Genomic DNA, 5,787 nt, shown 5'->3' on the forward strand with positions numbered 1-5,787 from the left:
AAAAAAAAAAAAAAAAAAAAAAAAAAAAAAAAAAAGGAAGCCTCCAGCCAGAGTGAACAGAAAACAGGAAACAGGAGGGGTGCCAGGCGCGGTGGCTCGTGCCTGGAATCCAGCACTTTGGGAGGCTGAGGTGGGAGGATTGCTGGAGCCCAGGAGTTCAAAAGCAGCCTGGGCAATACAGTGAGATTCCATCTCTACAAAAAAAAAAAAAAAGTAGCTGAATATGGTGCACATGCCTGTGGTCCCAGCTACTTGGGAGGCTGAGGTGGGAGGACTGCTTGAGCCCAGAAGTTTAAAGCTACAATGAGCTGTGATTGTGCCACTGCACTCCAGCCTGGGTGACAGAGTGAGAGACCTTGTCTCCAAAAAACAAACAAACGAACGCCCCACAACAACAAAGAACCCCACAACAACAACAACAACAAAACACAAAAACACAACAACAGAAAAAGGAAAACAGGAGAGACAGGGGCAGAAGAGGACCCCAGCAGAGGACCCAGACACCCACCGGCACACAGGCTGTACGCGCCTGGCTGCACGGATTAACACAGCCCTTGCCAGGGCATGTCACCGTGTATCTGTTCTTACAACACTAGGAACAAGGAGACCTTACAAACCTTCAGAAAGAAAAACAGGTCAAGTATCAAGGATCAGGTGTTAGAACGGCCTCTGGCTTCTCAACAGCAATCCTGGAAGCTGAGAGACAATGGACGTAGACCCTCAAAATCCTGAAGGAAAATGGTTTCCAACCTAGACTGCTATATCCAGCAAGGTCAAGGGTGAACACAGATGAAAGACTTTTCAGACATGCAATATCTCTAAAAAGTCACTGACCATGAACCCTTCCTTGGGAACCGACTGGAGGATAAACTCCACCCAAACAAACACAGACACAGAAAGAGGAAGACCCGGGATCCAGAAGAAAGGGGCTCTAACATGAGGGGAGGTCAAAGGTGACACCAGGACAACAGCTGAGTCCCGGGTAGAGAGAGGAACCAGGCCAGATTGGAGCTGGCCAAGAGGGTGCAGGAGAGATCTCTGCAGGGGGAAGAAACAGAGAAGACACATTCCTAATGTGTCCAAATGTGTGAGACAACTGGTAGAGTCTGGGATTGAATGTGTGAAACTGCACTTAGAAAACTAGATAAGCAGGCTGGGCGCGGAGGCCGAGGCAGGTAGATCACCTGAGATCAGGAGTTCGAGACCAGCCTGGCCAATATGGCGAAACTCCATCTCTATTAAAAATACAAAAAATTAGCTGGGTGTGGTGGCACATGCCTGTTAATCCTAGCTACTCGGGAGGCTGAGGCAGAAGAATCACTCGGACCCAGGAGGTGGAGGTTGCAGTGAGCAGAGACTGATCAAACCCCTGCCCGCCAGCCTGGGCAACAGAGCGAGACTCTGTCTCAAAAACAAAAAAAAAGAAAAAAGAAAAAAAACTAGATGAGCAAACAAGATGATTATCAAGTGCAGGGAAAACAGAGTCGCACAGACAAGGAATTGCAGGTGTGGTTCATCCCCTGCCTCCACTGTGAAGCACTCCTCCTTCCTCACAGCGAGGCCCCTGCCTGAGAAGTGTTGCAGCTCTGGGAGGGTGGAAGCAGGAAGGGAGGCGGGTGGCTGGGGGACGGGGGAAGGGGGAGCTCTGCATGTTTCTGTTTCCCTGGAGAGTCGATCAGAAACACCTGAAGTCAGGGGACCAAACACAGCTCCAGAAGCAGCATTTGGAGACAGGCAGCGAAAAGAACTGAAAGGAGCTCTCCAGAGAGGGCAAAATTGGCAGGAGAGACTTGTTTCTTGTAGCACATCTTATACAACCCACTGACGTGTCAAGCTACCGATTTTCACATGTGACTTTGTTTCCTTTATTTTACAGATGGAGTCTCACTCTGTTGCCCAGGCTGGAGTGTGGTGGATGATCCTGGTCTCCAGTGATCCTCCCACCCAGCCTCCTGAGTAGGTGGGACTAGAGGCACATACCACTACACTTGGCATTTCATGTATGACTTTCATTAAAAATAAAAACCAGGCTGGGTGTGATGGCTCCTATCTGTAATCCCAACACTTTGGGAGGCCAAGATAGGTGGGTAACTTGAGGTCAGGAGTTCCAGATCAGCCTGGTCAACACAGTGAAACTCCATCTCTACTAAAAATACAAAAATTAGCTGGGCGTGGCCAGGCGCGGTGGCTCACGCAAGTAATCCCAGCACTTTGGGAGGCCGAGGCGGGCAGATCATCTGCGGTCAGGAGTTCAAGACCAGCCTGGCCAACATGGAGAAACCCAGTCTCTACTAAAAATACAAATATTAGCCGGGCGTAGTGGCACTCACCTGTGGCCCCAGCTACTCAAGACACTGAAGTGGGATGATCGCTTGAACCCAGGAGATGAAGGTTGTAGTGAGCCGAGATCGTGCCACTGCACTACAGCCTGAGTGACAGAGTGAGACCCTGTCTCAAAAAAAAAAAAAAAAAAAATTAGCTGGGCGTGGTGGCAGGTGCCTGTATTCCCAGCTACTCGGGAGGCTGAGGCAGCAGAATTGCTTGAACCCAGGAGGTGGAGGTTGCAGTGAGCCAGTATCACCCCCACTGAACTCTAGTGGGTGACAGATCAAGACTCCGTCTCAAAAAAAAACCCCAAAAACCGAAAAACGACACTGGCAGGGCACAGTGGCACATGCCTGCAATCCCAGCACTTTGGGAGGCTGAGGGCTGGCAGGATCACTTGAGGCCAGTAGTTTGAGACCAGCCTGGACAGCAAGACCTCATCTCTACAAAATAAAAATTTAAAAAATGAGCCAGGTGTGACGGTACACACCCCTAGCCATTCTGGGGCAGAGGCAGGAGAACTGTTTGAGTCTAGGGGTTTGTGGGTATAGTGAGCTATGATCACACCACTGCACTTCAGCTTGAACGACAGAGTGAGACTCTTTCTCAAAAATAAAAAATAAAAATCAACCAGGATGCCTGGGCCTCACCCCAGACCTGCTGAATTCATATCTCCAGGGAGGGGCTGAGGCCTAGACATTTTTTTTTTTTTTTTTTTTGTTGAGACGGAGTCTGACTCTGTCACCCAGGCTGGAGTGCAGTGGCACGATCTCCGCTCACTGCAAGCTCCGCCTCCCGGGTTCACGCTATTCTCCTGCCCCAGCCTCCCAAGTAGCTGGGACTACAGGCACCTGTCACCACCCCTGGCTAGTTTTTTGTATTTTCAGTAGAGACCTCGTGATCCGCCCACCTCGGCCTCCCAAAGTGCTGGGATTACAGGCAAGAGCCACCGTGCCCAGCCGAGGCCTGGACATTTTTAATAAGCTCCTCTCATGGCTCTAAGGTGGATCTGACCCTTCACTTTACTGATGGGAAAATGAAAGTGAAAGACCAGTGAGTTTAAGCAACATTCCCAAGGTCACTTGAATCCACAGGCAAAAAACAAGTATTAGTTGAAGTTCTTCTGATTGCAAGTAATGAATTCCGCCCACGATGGGAAGAGTCCTTCCTGGCTGGCAGGGCTCCGGGATGCTGCAGTCTCCCTGAGCACTGCACCCCACTGCTGGAAATGGCTGCATGCCACCTTCCCAATGCCTCTGCAAGGCACCTGCATGCAGGCCAGCTGGGAAGGAAGTCTTCTGCAGCATTGTGGATACAAGCAGTGCTGGCTCAGTGAGGTTGGATCAAGGTGACCAAGAGGCACTTGTACAGACAACTGGTCCAGTCACCAAAAGGGGATTAATGAGATTACAGACCCAGGCTGGGACGCCAGCATGGATTGGCTTCCTCTGCCCCAAAGCAATCCATGTCAGAGTCCCCATGTCCACTCAATCCCAACCTCACATCTCACAGATGTGTACCATGAATCCAGCAAATCAGGCCAGAGAATTTCCACAGCTCACTGCAGGCTTTCCCATTTGGGTCCTGTCCGGCCCTGCTCAAGAGCCTCCCATAGGTCCCACTGTCCCTGGAATTAGCCACAAACTCTCCAGTCTGAGAGTCAAGATCCTCCAAAGATGACCCAAAGGACATCTCAGGTCTTCTCTTTCCCACAACATCCTTTCTGCATCCTTCCCTCCCAGAGGTTCACTGCCAGGAGCCTAGAAGCCCACGGAGCTAATGTCTCACAGTCCTCAGGGTGGTCTAGCAGCAGACAGTCTTCCCAAAGCAGCAGGGAGGAGCACTCTTCCCTACTCAGAAACACTGGCCAAACCTCTTTACCTGCTGGTCACTGAAAATGCCCATTGAGTCTGAAGTCCCAGTTCAAACACTACCCATCCTCGGAAACCAGGTTTGGGACCCTGGGGATCTGTATTTTTTTCATGATTGCTTCTATAACCTCCTGCTCTGCTCTTCTTTTAGTCATTTAACTTTTGGTCACTTAACTCCAAAAGCAGCTTCACTCATTTCCTTTTTTTTTTTTTTTTTTTTGAGACAGAGTCTTACTCTGTCACCCAGGCTGGAGTATAGTAGAATGATCTCAGCTCACTGCAACCTCCACCTCCCAGGCTCAAGCAATCCTCCCGTCTCAGCCTCCCGAGTAGCTGAAATTACAGGCATGTGCCACCACGCCCAGCTAATGTTTTGTATTTTTGGTAGAAATGGGGTTTTACCATGTTTCTCAGGCTGGTCTCGAACTCCTGAACTCAGGTGATTCACCCGCCTCGGCCTCCCAAAGTACTGGCATTACAGGTGTGAGCCACCATGCTCAGCCAGCTTCACTCATTTCTGTTCCCTCTGCAAATCCAACACAGTGTAGGGTATCCTATAACGTTCATTTAAAACTTTTTTTTTTTTTTTTTTTTTTTGAGACAGGGTCTCATTCTGTCACCCTGGCTGGAGTGTGCTGGCATGATCATAGCTCACTGCAGCCTCAACCTCCCTAGTAGTTGGAACTACAGGCACATACCACCACACCTGGCTAATTTTTTGTGTTTTTCATAGAGATAGGATTTCATAATAATCCCAGGCTGGTCTTGAACTCCTGAGCTCAAGCAATCTACCCGCCTCGACCTCCCAAAGTGCTGGGATTACAGGCATGAGCCACCACACCCAGCCCATTTAAATTTCTTTTTACACTTTTTTTTTTGAGACGGAGTCTCATTCTGTTGCCCGGGCTGGAGTGCAGTGGCGTGATCTCAGCTCACTGCAAGCTCCGCCTCCCGGGTTTACGCCATTCTCCTGCCTCAGCCTCCAGAGTAGCTGGGACTACAGGCGCCCGCCACCACGCCCAGCTAGTTTTTTGTATTTTTTTAAGTGGAGACAGGGTTTCACCGTGTTCGCCAGGATGGTCTTGATCTCCTGATCTCGTGATCCGCCCGTCTCGGCCTCCCAAAGTGCTGGGATTACAGGCTTGAGCCACCGCGCCCGGCCTACACTTTAATATTTAAAACAATTGTACAGAGGCCAGGCATGGTGGCTCACATCTGCAATCCCAGTACTTTGGGGGAGGCGTGCTTGAGGCCAGGAGTCCAAGACCAGCCTGGGCAACATAGCAAGACTATGTCTCTACAATTTTTTTTTTTTTAATTAGCTAGGTGCAGTGGTGCATGCCTGTAGTGTCCTAGTTAGTTGGGAGGCTGAGGTGGGAGGATGGCTCGACCCAGGAGTTTGAGGTTCCAGTGAGCCATGACCACTCCACTGTGCTCCAGCCTGGGCAAGGAGTGAGACTATGTCTCTAAAAAACAAAAACAGGCCAGGCGCGGTGGCTCCTGCTTGTAATCCCAGCACTTTGGGAGGCAGGCGGATCACCAGACCAGGAGATTGAGACCGTCCTGGCTAACATGGTGAAACCCTGTCTCT

The 5,787-nt window shown here is 50.2% G+C and overlaps 1 protein-coding gene across 1 annotated transcript in view; it reads right to left on the reverse strand.

The window, feature by feature from the left end:
* Positions 1–2,358, reverse strand: part of LOC113220425 (tectonin beta-propeller repeat-containing protein 2-like) — a 21,546-nt gene extending 19,188 nt beyond the window's left edge. Inside the window, exon 1 of the mRNA XM_026449492.2 lies at positions 2,331–2,358. The gene's annotated coding sequence lies outside the window, so the exon portion shown is untranslated. The remainder of the gene's footprint in view (positions 1–2,330) is intronic.
* Positions 2,359–5,787: the final 3,429 nt, after the last annotated feature.

This window comes from Piliocolobus tephrosceles, chromosome 6, assembly GCF_002776525.5.
Source record: "Piliocolobus tephrosceles isolate RC106 chromosome 6, ASM277652v3, whole genome shotgun sequence".
Lineage (NCBI taxonomy): Eukaryota > Metazoa > Chordata > Mammalia > Primates > Cercopithecidae > Piliocolobus > Piliocolobus tephrosceles.